This window comes from Elaeis guineensis, chromosome 11 (assembly GCF_000442705.2).
Source record: "Elaeis guineensis isolate ETL-2024a chromosome 11, EG11, whole genome shotgun sequence".
NCBI lineage: Eukaryota > Viridiplantae > Streptophyta > Magnoliopsida > Arecales > Arecaceae > Elaeis > Elaeis guineensis.
Window position 1 is genome coordinate 54929483 of NC_026003.2, and position 12251 is coordinate 54941733.

A 12251-nucleotide genomic window follows, 5' to 3' on the forward strand; every position below is an offset into this window, starting at 1 on the left:
CCTTTGGCCTTTTCTCTACTGCGGGCTTACTCGAATCTCCCGCTTGACGCTCCCTTGCTGTCTCCTCATCCTTCATTTTGAAGGCTTCTTCCGCTCGGGCGTATCCTTCAGCCCGAGCCAGTAAATCGGCAAAATCCCTGGGGTACTTCTTCTCCAGGGAGTACAAAAGATCATTCTTCTGAAGGCCACCTTTCAGGGCGGCCATTGCAACTGACTGGTCCAAATTTTGGACCTCCAATGCCGCGATGTTGAAGCGGTTGACGTAGGCCCGTATGGACTCCCCTTCCCTCTGCTTGATGTTGATGAGGGACTCCGAACCCTTCCGGGGATGTCGGCTGCTGACAAAATGGGCCACGAATTGGTGGCTCATTTGATTGAAGGAAAAGATGGTACCCGGCTTCAAAGCCGAGTACCAGTTCCTCGCTGCTCCCTTCAAAGTAGACGGGAAAGCCCGGCACAAAATGGCGTCAGGAGCGTCGTGAAGCAGCATCATCATCCGGAAGGCCTCCAGATGATCAACCGGGTCCAAAGTCCCATCGTAGCTTTCGAACTGGGGGAGCTTGAAGTTTGGCAGGATCGGTTCCTGCATAATCATTTGAGAGAAGGGAGGGTCAGTGCAAATATCCTCACCATAAGCGGGAGGCGCATGGCGGAGTTCTTCGATCCGTCGGTTCATCTCCTGGAGCCTCCGGTCCAGGAAATCCTCTCGACTCCAAGTCTCGAGGGTCCTTTGGCAAAACGAGGGCAGGGATCTTCCAGGGGTGGAGTCGTGATCCGATTGAGGGCTCTCTACCCTCGGATTTGTTTTCCCGGGAAGGATGGGGTGGCTGGCCCAGGTGGCCCGCCCCACTATCGGGTTCTGGCATTCCGGTGATGCCCTTTCCGGATGCGCCGACGCCTGCGGTTGCTGCTGCTGCATTGCTTGTACGGCTTCGATGAGGCCTCTGACCTACTGTGCCAGCAAGTCGAATTGCTCCGCGCCGACCACCGCCGCCGGAGGGGGGGGAGGAGGAGGCTGAGAAACTGGAGGGGAGGCCGTAGACCGTCGGGTGGACGCCTTGCGCGGAGGCATCGAGTGTCGATCTCGCGAAGGGAGGTTAGGAGTGGGTGACAGAGAGACGGTCGGGGATGGCTCCGTTGAACACTCCTTTAAGAACAAGGGTGCTGCGAAGGTTCAGCCCCTTCCTCTAGCGCAAATCCTATTGGTGCAAAAATCTGCTTGCGCCGGAGAAGCTAGAGTCGAGGAAGCTGCGGTCGCCGTCGGGACCTGCAAAGGAAGTCTAAACCGGAGGTGGGGTTGCTCCGGCAAGACCCTCCGATGCTCAAGTCAGTTCTCTGCCTCAACAAGAATGGAGTGCTCGAACGAAGAATTTAGCAGAGTTTTGAGATAAGAAATGAGCTTAGAGAATAACGTATCTAGGTCCCCCTTTTATAGGCGGAGGAGGTAACGGATTGATGGCGATGTCTGTAACCGTCTGGTCATGGGCCACCCGCAGTCAGGGAGAATTTATTGCGAGGGGTAGTGGAGCTGAATCGTGGCTATCTCCGTAGCTCGCCACGTGGAATCAGTGGCGGGGAGTGGAGCAGCATCCATTGTCATGACTTGCCAGCGGGTGGGAGAATCGCCTGGTATCCGTCGCAGGAGGTGGAGCAGGTTCGTGGCCGTTATTGTAGCCTGCTAGGAGGTAGTGGAGCTGTGCGGAATCCGCCACAGGACGTGGAGCAGAGCGGCGATGGTTACTGCGGCCTGCCAGGGAATGATGGAGCTGCGTGGAATCCACCACAGGAAGTGGAGCAGGGTCGTGGCCGTTATGGTGGCCTGCCAGAGGGTGCAGACACATCGGATGAAGTTCGGCAGTGGTCGGAGTCTGGCCCCCGTAGGAGCCCGGACTAAATCTGTCTGCAGTCGTTGGAGCCGAGGACGAAGCCCGGCTCCCGCAGGAGTCCGGGCAGAGTCTGCTGGCGGCTGCAGTTGTTGGCATCGAGGATGAAGCCCGACTCCCATAAGAGTACGGGCGAAGTCTCCCTGCAATTAGAGTTAAAGGCGAAGTCCGGCTCCGATAGGAGTCCGGACGGGGATTATCGGCAGTCACTGTTGTGGACGGAGCCCGACTCCCGTAGGAGCCCGGGCGGAGTCTGCTTGCGGCTGCAATGGTTGGCGTCAAGGATGAAGCCCGGCTCCCATAAGAGTACGGGCGAAGTCTCCCTGCAATTAGAGTTAAAGGCGAAGTCCTGCTTCTGTAGGAGTCCGGACGGGGATTACCAGCAGTCATTGTTGAGGATGGAGCCCGGCTCCCGTAGGAGCCCGGGCGGAGCCGTTCTGCAGTCGATGTCGGTGGCGGAGCCCGGCTCCCGTAGGAGCCCGGGTGGAGCTACGCTGTAGTCGGTGTCGGCGGCGGAGCTCGGCTCCCGTAGGAGTCCGGGCGGAGCTGTGCTGCAGTCGGTGTCGGCGGCGGAGTCCGGCTCCCGTAGGAGCCCGGGCGGAGCTGCGCTGTAGTCGGTGTCGGCGGCAGAGCCCGGCTCCAGTAGGAGTCCGGGCGGAGCTGTGCTATAGTCGGTGTCGGCGGCAGAGCCCGGCTCCCGTAGGAGTCTGGGCGGAGCTGTGCTGTAGTCGGTGTCGGCGGTGGAGCCTGGCTCCCGTAGGAGTCCGGGCGGAGCTGTGCTGTAGTCGATTTCGCTAAGGGTTTCGACTGTGGGTATTTTATACCCAACAGTTTCTAATGTTTCATAAATCGAATCATTATCAAGAGAAATGTGAATATAAAAAATTGGGTTTGACATTTTTCCATACCCAAATTTATATTCGGGATGCAGGATGATCGTAAGATCAAGATGCACGGTAATTTTCCACTGAAGGGTATTTTTGGTATTTCTATCAAAATTCTATATCTTTCAGGTAGACATGATACATTGCTAGACGTCAATCATGTCTTGTGAGTTTGATCAAATTAAAGAGTTTAATTCGATCATTAATTAAAAGCTGTTCTAATTGATCAAAACGGTTCAGCTTGATTTGACCTAAATCGGCTGGGTTGTGTTCTAACCAAATTAGACTAAATTGCATCTGGACTCACTGCTGGCTAGATGTGGAGCCCAATGGGTCACACACAAAGGAAATTGATCATGGGTTTAATTTGATTAAACCATGTTTGCAAGTTGAACATGCTAGCACATGTTGCAAACCCTAGCATTTAGATTCGAATCGAATTCGAATCGGGTTCCAATTTGGGCTAATTTAGAACCAATTTGAGCCAAATTGGATTTGGTCTTGTTGCTCCTAGATTGATTTTGATGATTACAAAGCAGATTGAAGGGATACAAACACTTGAAAAAGTCCTTATGCTCTTCAAGGGCAAAATCGTAATTTTGCTAAAATCCTGATTTGATAGTATCATTTGGTAGAACAAATGATTTGAAATCTATTGGTGAAAATTTCATTGTGTTTGGACTAATATTTTTGAAGTTATGAAGGTTTAAAGTGCATGAGTCGACTCATGAGTCAACTCATGGCACTATGAGCTGAATGGCACGAAAAAATTCCCATGGCACGCTGGATTTTTTGGCTTGGCACGACCTGTGAGTCGACTCATGAGTCGACCCACAAGGCATGAGTCGACTCATGAGTCGACCCCTGCTGATTTGAACCGAAAAATTCAGAAATCAGATCTTCTGGTCTGTTGCAACAGAAGTCGACTCATGAGTCGACTCCTGAAGCATGAGTCGACTCATGAGTCGACCCCTGCGACGGGAAATGTCAGCAACGGCTATTTTTTTGCCCGTTTTAATTGCCATTTATGCTTCCTAAAAATCCTCTAACGGCTCTTTATCTGCCTAAATTGTTTTCTCTTGCTTCTAATGCTACAAAATGCTTTAAATGATGAAAGAAATTGCAGATTAAATAGCGGATCAAACGTGAAATCAAATGAAGAGAAGAGTAGAGAAGAAAAGAGAGAAAAAAAAGAGAAGAACAGAAGAGAGGATCCGAAATTTGCAAGAAAAAGCCTGAGATCAAAGAAATATCCATAGAGAAAAAGAGAGAGGATCCACAATATACCAGAGAGATTGTGAAAGAGAAAAGGAAGATCTTTCAAGGAGAGAATTCTTCACGCCTATCGTTTCAACCTTGATCTAGAGATCGTTCAAAGCTTTCAAGAGATCTTCAATCAACAATCAACCTCTTCTCAAGCGTTCAACCGTTCATTCATCTTGAGAAAATCTGAAAAAGGGGTTCTTCATTTGAGTAAAGCTTTTATTGTTATATTTGCTCATTTAAGGAGCTATTTTTGTATTCATCTGTGCTCTAAATATTCTTACTCTTTGTGAGTTTTTGCTCTTGTTTTTGGAGGATTTCCAAAACAAGGAAAGGTTGATCCGAACCTGAAATCGGAGTGTTGTGGGTTGGCTTGTACCCGGGAAACAAGTGTTCTAGCTTGGGATAGCTAGGGTCAGAGTTTCCGACGTCTTGTATTCTAGCTTGGGATAGCTAGTGTCGGAGTTTCCGACGTTTTGTATTCGGGTTGAATACAAAGGATAGTGGATTAAAATTCCCAAGTGGGATCTTGGGGAGTGGACGTAGGTGCAAGGTTAGCACCGAACCACTATAAATCCTTGTGTTTGTGGTGTGCTTTATCGCTTTATCATATTTATATCCTTGCAATACTGCTTTAGTTAATTAATATTGATTTAAAGCCATTATTTTGTTCTTCATAAGTTATCTGTTGGGCTTAAAATTTTTAGAAACCCAATTCACCCCCCCTCTTGGGTTGCATAGCTGGGCAACAAGTGGTATCAGAGCCAGTGCTCTAGCCCTTCTTTGATCTAACAATCAAAGAGCCAAAGATCTATGGCAACCCATGTTGGAACTTCTCTAGCCGAGGGCAACAACAAACCGACCTCCACTTTTCAATGGGTCTAATTACACCTATTGGAAAGCTCGGATAAAGATTTTCATACAAGCACTCGACTATGATATGTGGAGTATCATAGTGAATGGTCCTCACACACCCACCAAGATTATAGATGGTGAGGAGTCAACCAAACCCGAGAAAGAATGGGATGAGGTTGACAAGAAATTAGCACAATTAAATGCCAAAGCTATGAATGTTCTTTATTGTGCACTAGATGCTAGTGAATTTAATCGCATTTCTACTTGTGCATCTGCTAAAGAAATATGGAATAGGTTAGAAGTCACCCATGAGGGAACAAATCAAGTAAAAGAGTCTAAAATAAACATGCTTGTACATAAATATGAATTGTTCAAAATAGAGCATGATGAGTCCATAACTGCTATGTTTACTCGTTTTACTGATATAATCAATGGTTTAAAGAGTCTTGGCAAATCTTATACTAACAGTGAACTTGTAAGGAAGATTCTCAGGTCACTGCCAAGAACTTGGGAAGCCAAGGTGACTGCCATCCAAGAAGCAAAGGACTTGAACACTCTACCTCTAGAAGAGCTTCTTGGATCCTTGATGACTCATGAACTTAGCATGATGCAACATCAAGAGGATGAAATCAAAAAGAAAAGAACCATTGCCCTCAAATCCACAACTTCACCTGATTATGAAACAGATGACTCTGAAGATGAAGATCAGGATGAGGAGATGGCTCTCATCACCCGGAAATTCAAGAAGTTTCTAAGAAAAAGGAAACAGGGGATGAGAAAGAAATTTACAAAAGGGGATCAAAGCATAGAAAAGGAGAAAGATCAAACCCCTATATGCTACGAGTGCAAGAAGCCAGGACATTTCAGATCCGAATGTCCTCAATTGAAGAAAGGTCCAAAGAAATTCAAAAAGAAGGCAATGATGGCGACCTGGAGTGCGAGTGATGACTCAAGCTCCGACGAGGAAACCTCAACCGAACAAGCCAATCTGTGCCTGATGGCACATGAAAATGAGGTAACTTCTGAATCCACTAGTGAATTTACTTTTGAAGAATTGCATGAAGCTTTCTATGATTCAATTGATGAATTAAAGAAACTAGGGAAGAAAAACAAAGAGCTGAAATTGGAAAATCAGTCCTTAGTGAAACAAGCTGAAATTCTTTCAATTGAAAAATTCACATTGATTCAAGAAAATCAAAACTTTAAGGATGAAATTAACAAACTGAAATCTATAGTAGATAAGTTCACCTTAAGTTCAAACAAGCTAAATATGATCCTTGATAATCAGAAAGCTATATATGATAAGGCTGGACTTGGTTATAAACCCCTGAAGAAACAAAAATTTTTGAAGGATATTTATGCAAATTATTCAAGCAAAAAGCCTACAAATATTACTTGTTTTAAATGTGGAAGAATAGGACATAAATCATACACATGTCTTATTAACAAATATGCAAACACAAAGAAAATATGGGTTCCAAAAGGAACCATTCTGACTAACCTGAAAGGACCCAAGAAAGCTTGGGTACCTAAGACAGAAACTTGATCTGTGCTTGCAGGTGTGTCTAGCATCCCAAGAAGGAAACAGGAAATGGTATCTTGACAGCGGATGCTCGAGACACATGACTGGTGATGAATCACAATTCATCACGCTTGATGCTAAGGATGGAGGGATGGTCACCTTTGGAGATAATGGCAAAGGAAAGATCATCGGGATAGGTAACATTGGTATCACTCCCTCCAAATACATTGAGAATGTTTTACTTGTTAAAGGTTTAAAGCATAACTTACTTAGCATTAGTCAATTCTGTGATAAAGGGTATAAAGTAAGTTTTGAATCATCTGTATGCATTGTGACGAGTCCTATTAACGATGGCATTAAATTTATAGGACATAGGCATGGCAATGTTTATATGGTAGACTTGAATGATTTAACTAAATTAGACATGCAATGCCTAGTTTCCTTAAATGCTAAAATAAATGAGACTAGTTGGCTGTGGCATCGTAGACTTGCACATATTAGCATGCATTCTCTTTCAAAATTAATCAAAAAGGATTTAGTTCTCGGTTTGCCAAAATTAAATTTTGAAAAGGATAGAATTTGTGATGCATGCCAATTAGGTAAACAAACTAGAATATCATTTAAATCCAAAAACACTATTTCAACTTCTAGACCTTTAAAGCTCTTACATATGGATTTATTTGGACCAACTAAAACCACTAGTCTAGGAGGAAAACGATATGGATTTGTAATAATTGATGATTACTCTCGTTTTACTTGGGTTTTCTTTTTAGCTCTCAAAAATGAAACTTTTCAAATTTTCACGAAATTTCATCGAAAAGTCACTAATGAAAAAGGGTTTTCAATTCAAAATATTAGAAGTGATCATGGAACAGAATTTGAAAATCATGACTTTGAAAATTTTTGTGATGAAAATGGAATTGGCCACAACTTCTCTGCTCCTAGGACACCCCAACAAAATGGGGTAGTTGAAAGGAAAAATAGAACCTTAGAAGAAATGGCCCGTACCATGCTCTGTGAAAGCAACCTTCCAAAATATTTTTGGGCGGAAGCTATTAACACAGCATGTTACATTTTAAATCGTGCTTTAATAAGACAATTTTTAAAGAAAACCCCCTATGAACTTTGGAAAGGAAGAAAACCAAATATTGCCTATTTTCATGTTTTTGGTTGCCGATGTTTTGTATTAAATAATGGCAAAGAAAAACTTGGTAAATTTGATGCAAAATCAGATGAAGCAATCCTTCTAGGCTACTCCTCCACTAGTAAAGCATTTAGAGTGTTCAACAAAAGAACCTTAGTAGTTGAGGAGTCCATACATGTTGTCTTTGATGAATCTAACGATCTTCCTTCAAGGAAGAATAAGGGTGTTGATGATGCAGATCCACTAATAGAAGGTATGAAGGAGATCACTCTAAAAGATTCAGCAACTCCAGAAGACAAGGATCAAGAAGATGAACAAAATGAGAAAGGTGAAGAAATTCAAGAACAACCTCAAGGTACAAATGACTTACCCAAGGAATGGAGGTATGTTCACAACCACCCTAAGGAATTAATTATCGGAGATCCTATGCAAGGGGTAAAAACTCGTTCTTCACTTAGAGATGTACTTAATCATTGTGCTTTTGTATCTCAACTTGAACCTAAAACTTTGAAGAAGCTGAAAATGATCATAACTGGATTAATGCTATGCAAGAAGAACTCAGTCAATTTGAAAGAAATAATGTTTGACCTTAGTGAAAAGACCTAAAGATTATTCAATAATTGGCACAAAATGGGTCTTTAGAAACAAATTAGATGAGCATGGAAATGTAATTAGAAATAAAGCAAGACTGGTTGCTAAGGGATATAATCAAGAAGAAGGAATTGATTTTGATGAAACCTTTGCACCTGTTGCTAGATTAGAAGCCATTAGACTTCTACTTGCTTATGCTTGCTTTATGAAATTCAAACTATTTCAAATGGATGTTAAAAGTGCATTTTTAAATGGATATATTTCTGAAGAAGTATATGTAGAACAACCCCCTGGATTTGAAAATCATGCTTTTCCCAATCATGTCTTTAGATTAAATAAAGCTTTATATGGTCTAAAACAAGCACCTAGAGCATGGTATGAAAGGCTAAGCAAATTTCTACTAAATAATGGTTCTCAAGAGGCAATGTGGATACAACTCTATTTATTAAAGAAACCAAAATGATATGCTAATTATACAAATTTATGTTGATGACATAATTTTTGGGTCTACTAATGAATCCCTTTGTCAAGACTTTGCTAAGCTTATGCAGGGAGAGTTCGAGATGAGCATGATGGGAGAACTCACCTTCTTCCTCGGACTCCAAATCAAACAATCAAAAGAGGGAATCTCCATCACCCAAAGCAAGTACACCAAGGAACTACTCAAAAGATTTGGAATGGAGAACTGCAAACCAATTGGCACACCAATGAGTCCCTCATGTAAGCTTGACAAGGATGATGAAGGTAAAAGCGTAGACTTAAAATACTATAGAGGTATGATTGGCTCATTATTATATTTAACTGCAAGTAGGCCTGATATCATGTTTAGTGTTTGCTTATGTGCAAGATATCAATCTAATCCTAAGGAATCTCATTTGAATGCTGTTAAAAGAATCCTTAGATACTTAAATGGTACACAAACTATAGGGTTATGGTACTCTAAGGACTCACAAATTAATTTGTTAGGATATACTGATGCTGATTTTGCTGGATGTAAATTAGATAGAAAAAGCACAAGTGGAACTTGCCAATTTCTTGGAGTTAACCTAATCTCATGGTTTAGCAAGAAACAAAATTCGGTAGCACTGTCTACGGCTGAGGCCGAATACATTGCAGCCGGAAGTTGTTGTGCTCAAATCTTGTGGATTAAGCAACAACTCGAAGATTTTGGAATCAAACTTAATGAAACACCAATAAAATGTGATAATACAAGTGCTATAAATCTATCTAAAAATCCAATACAACACTCAAGATCTAAACATATTGAGATAAGACATCATTTATAAGAGAACATGTTCAAAATAAAAATATAATTCTGAATAGTTTGCACTGAAAATCAATTAGCTGATATCTTTACAAAGGCCCTTAGTGAGGAAAGATTCTGTGAAATTAGAAGAAATCTAGGAATTCTAGATCCATTTGTCTGAAATTTCTCAATTTCCAAAGAATAGATGTCAAAATCTCTTAGAGCTCAATTTTCAACATCTATCCTAGTTCCAAAAGCTCAGGTTTACACTCTAAAAACTTATCATTGAGCAAAATTCTTTCTCCCAAAATTTGAATTTTCTGGAATTTATTTGCATTTTTCCTGATTTTCTGAACTTCATGAGTCGACCCCCATGAGTCGACTCAATGGAAACTGTAAATCCCACCAACTTCCATCGGGTTCATTGTTTTAAAAACGGGAAACCTGTTTATGAGACGACTCATCTTCTCGTCGTCTTCCTTCCGAAAGCCGTCCTCTCCAAACTTCTGTTTTGCTCCAAATTCAAGTTAATTTCGAGGCAATTCTCCCTCCTCTCTCCACCAAAAATCGCCTCCTTGAAAAGGATTTTTCTGTGCATTCTCGCAGTGTTTGGCGCGGGTGAACGTGCCCTAGAACTTCACCGTTCATTCAAATCCACTTCTTTTTCCACCAAATTCTTCTTACTCTTAGTGATCCCTCCTCCACTGAATTCAAGTCTTCTTGTCTCTACCTTATTGGATATGGCTCCAAAGATGAAACTTCCCCAAAGAAGGAAATCAATCCGAGAGCCTGAGGAAATTGTCCGAAAGAAAAGGCATGCTCAGTCTTCCACTGTTCCCAATCCAGTTTCAGTACCTGCTCAAGGTCCCTCTCAACCCTCCATAAGCCCCAATGTAAATCTTCTTTCTGATAGAAAAGTAGAAACCGGGAAAAAATATAGATTTTCGGTTCTTTGAGAAAGAAGGCTTACTTTTGCTACCAAGATCAAAAATCAAGGATGGGAACTTTATTGCTCTCTTAAGGAAGTCACCTATGTTGATCTAGTCAGAGAGTTCTACCAGAACCTAAATTATGGAAACGGATCTGTGACTTCAACTGTAAAGGGGATTGACATCTGTTTGGATTCTAGGATATTGGAGAGATACTTCAGTTGCCTAGTGAAGGATACTCATATATGGAACTCCCAATTAAAGAAGAAAGGGATCAGAATTATCTTAGGAGAAGATTTTTCAGGAAGTTTAAACAGATTGGAAGCAAAGCTACTGTCCATTGAGATGAGGGTCCTGCATCAGATTGTGACAAAACTATTCTTTCCTAGGAGTGGTAGACATGACTTACTATCTGGCAGAGATGTATGTGTCATGTTTCATATCATCACTCAGACCCCCTTAAACCTCCCTACACTTATGATAGAGGCCATGAGAGAAACTTTGAACAGATCCAAGGCACACTTGCCTTATGGTATGGCCCTTACTAGAGTTTTAGAGGTTTGGAGTTAGCTGTGAAGGGGAGACACCTACCAAGCTCTCACATGTGGACACTTTCAACCAACACAGCCTGCATCGAATGGGAATTACAAAGACTGTTGGTGGTTGGATCAAGGGCTCTGAAGAAAGAGCTGAGGAGAGAGCTGAGGAAAGAGCTGAAGACAGAACTGAAGGCAGAGTAGAAGAAGAAGGTCCAACTTCTCCTGTACATGATTTCAGGGCAGCTTCACCAGATACCCAGTTCATTCATGATACTGAGGCTGGCCCTTCTGAGTTTACTAGGATGCCCACACCAGTGTATCAGCCAGAGAGCAGAGCACCTCATTCAGAGTTCAGACTGGCTGACGATCAGATCGAGCATATATCTCAGCGTGTGGCTTCTTTGTTGTCTAGCCAGTGGAGTAGTACTTCTTTTGCACCTGGAGCTACTTCTTCTGATCAGACCATTACTCCCCACATCTCCACTATATTTCAGATGATTTCAGATCAGTCCGTCAGGATACAGCAGCTTGAGGATACTGTCTGGAGACTTACTGGCAGAGTTCTTGACTTGCAGGGGCAAGTTCTTGCATTGGCCCATCCCCAGCCACAGGAGTCTACTATTGAGGTCACAGACCTCACTGCAGAGGCTGGCAGGCTCAGAGGAGCACTAGAAGGTGGATATGAGCTACTGAGGAAAGAGATCAGAGGATCGAGTGAGCATGCTACCACCCAGTTCACTGCTCTACTTCAATCTGTTTCCAGAGCACTGAACGTCCTTGATTCTATTAGACTCACCATTTCTGTTCAGTCCCTAGCATCTCAGCGTTCTCAGCCACCCAGTTCATCTCGTTCTCCTGCTCGTGGCAGAGGCAGACGGGGTAGAGGACGCACTTCTGATCCATCATCTCCTCACCCTATATCTGATGACTCCGATCCATGATTTGTCTTGATCATTGACTTATCTTGATCTTTACTAGGTTCTAGGAGTTAGTATCTTGTTCTAGATCTATACCTTGGGGCCATGTATTGACATTTAGCTGGTTGAATTTTATGTATTGAAACAATTATGATATTAATGGAATCATCTTTTACCTATATTTCTACCTCTTTGTAATGATTATATTTTGGTTATATTTCAATCTCCGATACATCTGTTGAAATATTATCTTCTCCTTATTGTTGTTTGCTATTGATAATTGCTATATTAAGGGGGAGCAAACATCTGTGAAAAACTCTAAAGAGGAAGAAATTAAAGAATATTTTCAGAAAAGGAAAAGAAAGAGTTAACTATGTTTGATGATGTCAAAAAGGGGGAGAAATTAAAATTAAACAAAAATTGAAATTAGACAAAAAGCAAAACCCTAAATTATGAGAAAAAGGGGGAGAAATTAAAA